Source organism: Rattus rattus, chromosome 2, assembly GCF_011064425.1.
Source record: "Rattus rattus isolate New Zealand chromosome 2, Rrattus_CSIRO_v1, whole genome shotgun sequence".
Lineage (NCBI taxonomy): Eukaryota > Metazoa > Chordata > Mammalia > Rodentia > Muridae > Rattus > Rattus rattus.
The window spans coordinates 54,254,525-54,261,368 of NC_046155.1; positions in this window are offsets into that span (position 1 = coordinate 54,254,525).

The following is a 6,844-nucleotide window of genomic DNA, read 5'->3' on the forward strand; positions in this document are numbered from 1 at the left end:
AAAACTAGACACCAAGAGACTGCAATTAAAGCATCGTGCTCTGGGGCTGAGGAGACAGCTCATGAGTAGAGTGCTTGCTACGAATGCATTCGAACTAAATTTCTAGCACACATATAAAAAGCTAGGGTTTGGAGACAAGCATATCCTAGAGCTCCTTGGCCAACCAAAGAAGCTGGAATCATAAGCTCTAGGTTCAGTAAGAGATGCTGTGTCAAAGAAATGAAAAACAAAAACAAGGTGAAGAGAGACAGGAAAAGATGACTGATGCTGACAGCTGGCCTCCATGAGACCTTTCGTCTCTCTGGCTATCAAACTATTGAAAGAATTATCCCAGATACATTGAAATAGCCTTAGAAACCTCTGGTAAAATAAATGGCTGACATCCTGGGGGACATCAGATTACGAACTTGTCTCCTGGAGAAAACTTTATAATTGTCCGATGACCTTGCAGGAGGAGCTAAGACAAGGGTAGGCAGAATGTCCTGCTTGATGAAGAAGTTAGGGGAATCCCTGGTTCTCTTATCCCGCCTCTCAATGCAGTTACATTAAATGCTTGTCTTTTAACCATGAATTCATGAATTTGGCATTTTAAAAATTGGCTTATTGAGGATGGGTAACAAAACCTGGCTTACTGAGACTCATCCTGTGACCTCTGACTCTGGTGACAATAGTACTCACAGGAAAACAGAGAGTAATTTCTGAGTATTTGCCATAATTTTATAGTTTTACTGCCTGCTGACTTTCCTGCCTCTGAAGACTAACTGTAAATGACGTCTGCAGGCCGTTCAGTGGAGTCAGCGTGGTGGAAAGTGAGAACAGAGAGCGGTAGAGATTTTACTGTGGACATGGTAGTGTGGTACAAAAGGAGGAGCAAAATTCACTTGAGACATAAAGGTGTGTGCATACATTTTCAGGTCCAAATGTTCAACTTGTTTTAATGTTCTTTGGAGTCACAGAAAACTCTAGAAATAGCTGAACAATTAGAGGCATGAGTCTGAAGAGAAGGGAAGCCTGCCTTGGATAGCACTCCACTCTGGGACATCTGGTACCAGTAGGACTAAGCACCTCTTCTCTAAATGAGGCCAAACCAGGCAGTCCAGGTAAGTGAAGGGGATCTAATGGCAGACAACGGAGTCAGCAACAGCCCCCACTCCAATTTTTAGGGTACCCACATGAAGACCAAGCTGCACATCGGCTACAAATGTAGGTTGGGGGATTGTGTGCTAGGTCCGGCCTCTGCATCCTCTTTGGTTGGTGGTTCATTCTCTGTGAGCCTCATAGGCACAGGTTAGTTGACTCCGTGGGTCTTGTTGTGTTCTTGACCCCCTCTAGCTCACTCAATTCTATTCCCTACTCTTCCACAAGACTCCCCAAACACAGCCTGATGTGATTGGCTGAGCTTCTCTGCATCTGTTTCTAACTGCTGCTGGATGAAGCCTGTCAGGAGACAGCTATGCTAGGTTCCTGTCAGTAAGCATAGCCGAGTATCATTAATAGTGTCAGAAGTTGGCTTTTTCCACTGGGATGTATCTCGAAGTGGGCCAGTCATTGGCTGGGCATTCCCTCACTCTGTTTCGTCTTTGTCCCTGCACATCTTACAGACAGGACAAATTTTGGACTGAAGTTTTGTGGGTTGGTTGATGTCTTTAGTGGGTGATAAAGAGACCTAACAGAGCAGTGTTGAACACTCAAGGAAGTAGACATTTATAGGAGAGTTGTATATGGAGGGATCTAGAGTTAGCCAGGTCACACGAGTTGGAGAGACAGCAGTCTTGTACTGGTGAAATCATAAATTTGAAGTCACAGAAATTCCAGTTCATCCCCCTGGCTTCTGATGCTTTGGTTTATGAAAAAAAGAAGTTTGGTTATCCTTTAACCTCAAGTGTTTCTCTAGATAATAACATGTTGGCCACTTGAAGATACTGGCTAGCAGGACTCGTGGTATCCTGACCACATGAATATAGTTGCATGGTGGAGGACAAAAAGGACCCTAGAGAGGAATCTATCATGAATCTGAAGGTCAGATAGTTTCCTGGCAGAACCAGAAAATGAAACTATTGTGAATCATGGACAATATATAAAATCTCTGAACAGGACTAGCACTTGAGAAGCCATCAGTAATTGCTAGTGTTGAGCTATCTGTCTTGTGGACTTTCTCAGTACCTTTCGTAGGCTGGAACCCTCTCAGAATTTATTTAGTATTTATTTAGTCATGAGACTTCAGTCATTTGTTTAGTAGACCTTGTCATCTCTCTTTACCATCAGAAAGCGAGAAGGAAAAAAAGCTCTCATTAGTAAGATTAAATGTTTCCCTTAAACACTTATCTTCTCTCATCCAAAAGGTCAGCGGTGCTAATTTTTCTATTGAAAACCACCACAGACACCTCCACTAATGAGATGCTTTTAAAAATAGCAGTTGTTTGAATCCTACGGTGTTTCATAAAGAACTTTTATGTGTGGCTATTGGCTTTCCAGAAATAAACACTTTTAGGCTATATTCTGTGTGACTGTAAACAGCAAGGCTATTTAATATTAATGACACCTGAGTAAAGGAAGACAGGAAGTAGAGTGGCTTCCCTCCAAGAGAAAATGAAGATTATGAAAACAGGAAAAAGCAGGGTCTGGTAATCAAATAGGACTTAGAGAGAAAGTACCCAAGTGCTTGAAAACATATATTTTGAGTTCTATTAGTCTCCTGTCATCTAACCTCAAAAATTAAGCATTCTTTCCCTAAGATTTGAGGATCCTGGTCAATATGTCTCAAGACTGAAGTGAGATCTCACTTAGTGGAGCCATAAGTGGAAAGTTTTCAGACCAAAAAGTGACCGTGAATGTACCTATTGTCAATGTGATCATCATACAGGGGCCATGCGTGTCAGAGCCAGAGGCTACCCAGTAGGAAGGCCACGGCAACAAGGCACAGAAAATACTTTTCTTGGAAAATGGGTATAGTCACAACCATCTTCTTGAAAACTGTCTTCTCTGTAAGAAAAGCAAGTCTCTTTCCTAAGCACAAATGGGGAAGGAAGAATTCTTCTCTGGCTGTGTTTGCAGGTCTTTTGTTTTGGGTCTGTGTACTGGAGGGTTTTGCAAATGAGATTCCTAGCTGGGGAGTTCAGGCCTGAGTGAAGGAACACAGAGTCTTCCTAGAGTGTCTCCCTGGGATTATTTCCTGGTACTCTATCTGGAGTGGAGTTTGGAAATTTCCATTATGCCACCTGGAATCTGTTTTGCCACAGGGAAGTGGAAAAGAGGAGCATATCTGAGATAATGGTGTACAGTCCATTCTTTTTTAATCAGACAGGCTTTAGATGTGAATACAACAAAGAAAGGCAGTTCTCATCAACACCCTCCTTCCCGAAGAGGTGCTGAGCCATCCACATGCAGACCTGTTAGAGAGTGGGGGCGGGAGTGACTTCCTTAAGTGATGGTTTAGATATTAATCAAAGGGTGTTTGGGAAAACAAACCTTTTTAAAATTAGATGATTCCCATCCCATCTATATTTCAAAGGAAATTCCCAAGCAGATAATTCAGTTCATTAAAGGTGTTTTCTATCAGAGCAGTCGGAGATCTGTAGTGGGTTTCACTGTGGAATCCCAAATAAATCAGTCAGTGACCTTACAAGGACTTTCTAGTCAGCCCTCATCCAATAATTAAAGGTCAGTGTCCTGCTAATGAACTTTTAAATATCAGCTTTAGCACTTAATTCTTCCTTGAGTTGGCCACACCCCTAAGACCCACCATCAGTCTAATCCCCTCACTTTAAAGAGGGGCTAAATGCCTATCTGTACGATAACAGTGATGGAAAACACCAGTTTAGAGTAGTTTAAATAAGTAAGAAAATGTTGGATAGTAGCTTTCCATATCAAAGACAGCAAGCATCATCTCAACTTCCTTGATCTGTTTCTCTCTATTTAATTTTAGATATTCTTTCTTTGGTAAAACAAAGGTGTCTGGTGTGACCTCTGGTGTGACTACAGAATGTCTTGGATTACAACAGAAATAGAGTCACCAAGTTCCAGCCAAAACCCTATAGCTTATACTTATCAGTCAATCTGACTTATAAAACCATGTACTCATGCCCATAGAGTAAATGCTGGTGATCAGACTTGGGTCAAATTCCTCCCAAAGAAACCACAAGATAGAGGTGAGGGGGAAGTCTCCATAGGTAAGCAGGGCTACTTTTACCACAGGAGAGGGAAGAGCAGACATACAAACAAAATAAGTGAGTGCTTACTATAGGCACTAAGATGGTCTATGACTATCCCTGGCAACACAGGTGGGGTACGGGTGTCCTTCCCTAGCCTCTGTTCACCTTTGATTCTTAGTGTCATAGGAAGTACTAACCAAAGATGAGGAAACAGCTTGGGTCTGATTCATTAGATTTACATCAGGTTACCAGATCAACATTCTAAGTTCACATTGTCAACTGAGAAATTGCATAAGAAGAAGAGCCACTCTGAATTCAATAACACCTTTAAAGTAATTACCAATCACAAAGGTATGTACATAGACTTTAAAAATAGCTTAATAGCTTTTAGACCACTTATTTAGTCTACAGACAGTTCTTGGTGTCCAAAGGATACTTCAGTACCTCTCTAGATAACTGTAGGGCGCTAAGAGAGTTATCAAGAATTATTGTGTTTGTTCAACTCCTAGAATGGCCAAATAAATAAATAATAATAGTAATGAAAAGATGCCTTTGGAAAACTCAAATAATAATTCTTCTCAGAAGCCAGTCCATGGGAGAGCTATCACTAGAGGTAAACATTGTGGGTAAGATTGATTGCAGTGTTGTGGAAGGAGTGCTGTTTGCATTTAGTGAGTATTGCAGGAAGAAAGGCTATCAAGAGAACAGCCTGGTAGGAAAGAGATAGGGGACAGAGCAGCAATCGACTACATTTTGCAGAGCCAGGATATTGGTTTCTGCCTTTGTTTTGCTATGTCAACAGAACATGTGGGTTATCTATCATACTCCTACGAAGTGAATTCTCCCAACTCTTCAGTGCTTTGAGGATTACAGCAAACTCATTTCAGAGTGTCAGTGTTAGAATGAAGATGAGCCATTCAAGGATCCTCCGAGTCTCGGAGCAGAGAACTACACCTGTGTTAACATTTCACACGAATAAAAAATGTCTTACAGAGGTAAGAAATGCTGCTTAGAAGACCAGGGCTCACCGTTCTTTTGGTCTAAAGGCAGTAAAAACTGGCTAGGTAGTAAGGTTGCCAAATTGTTGAAAGGATTCCAGACTTACACATTCCCTGTAAGACACTGTCACCATGACTGTAGAAGCAGGTGAACAACACTAGCTGGGCTCTTCTCCCTTGTCTGTTAAAAGAGCAGACAATATGGTCAGAAAGCTCAACACTCTACTATGGGGAAGGGCAGAGGAACAGAAAGAGAGTGACACCACCCAGAACTGCTGAGGTTATGTACTGTGTGAGACATTACTCTTACTACATGCCAAGCTCCATCTATACAGTGAGGCTCAGGAGACATACAGCAAACAGTGCCAGAGTTTGAAGCCAAATTGAGGTCAAAGTCCAGAGACTATGAACTTTCCACATAGTAGACCAATAGAGAGAACACGATACAGCACTTTGCTCTGTCATTACCATGGGAACACTAAAGCCAAACTCCCCAAAGACTCTGAATAATCAGAGGGCCTTTCTTACACGGATTTTCACTTTTCTTCTAACTGTAGATAACCAAACATCAACTCATTTCTATCCACATGACTTTATTGTGAGTTCAGCCACATTTGGAAACCACGAATATACTTAATTTCATTTGGAGTCTTCATATACTCAATAAAGTATGTATCATCATTTCTCATTTAAGATGAGGGAAAGCTAAGTAACAGATAAGAGAAATGACTTCTCCAAGTGCCTGTAACAAGTGTTAAAGGTGAGATTCCAAGCCAAAGCCAGCCCTAACACTAAGGTTTCCCTCAATGGCAGTACCCAGCCACATCTATACCTTTAAGGCTACTCTCATCAGTTTCCTCAGAAAATCATCTGCCAGAGAATTTCACTTAAATTGTAGTGAGCTAAGTGAACATTAAGAAGCCTCCTTACTCAATGATCAACATTCCTAAAAGAATGGAGAATCCTCCACGCTAAAGGTACCAGCAGCTAAGCAGCAACTTGGGAATTCTCTGGAAGCCTGAGCAGTGATGAAGTTGCCAGATGTCATTACATCATCAAATCCCCTTCCTTGAGCTCTGGTTACCTGACAAGCTGATTGTCATCTGTTGAAATCAGTAAGTTTTAAGGGTTCCTGCTGGGGCTCCTATCTCCTTTTCTGACATTCAAAGGTTTCATGTGCTGTTGGCCCTCTAGCTCAGAACTTGCATTCATCTTAGTGTGGCCATTACTACATGTAATCAGGAAGGTAGGTAAACCACTCACAACAAACACACATGGTGACATTTCCAAGACAAAGGTAAGCTTAGCGATCAGCCTCTTATCTGCTGTGAAACTGTGAACCCGGGTAGTTGTTAAAAAACAGAAGAGACTAGAAACTTCAACTCTAACATAGAGTTGCAAGTACTTTGGATTTCAATGTCTCTCAAAGGTCAATGTGCCCAAATTTGGTTGATATCACATGGGGCTTTGGAGAATCACTGGGTTATAAGGACTTTGACTTCATCAGTGCATTAACCAAAAGATGAATTTGATAGCATGATTGGGAGATTGTGAGAACTAAGGGGTAGGGCCTAATTAGAAAAGTAAGTCATTGAGGGTATGCCCTAGTTCAAACCCGACAAAATTTCAGCACTAAAAAAGTGAAGTGGACACAAAGTCCCATCCCTAACCAATAAGCTACTTGCATTTTAAGTA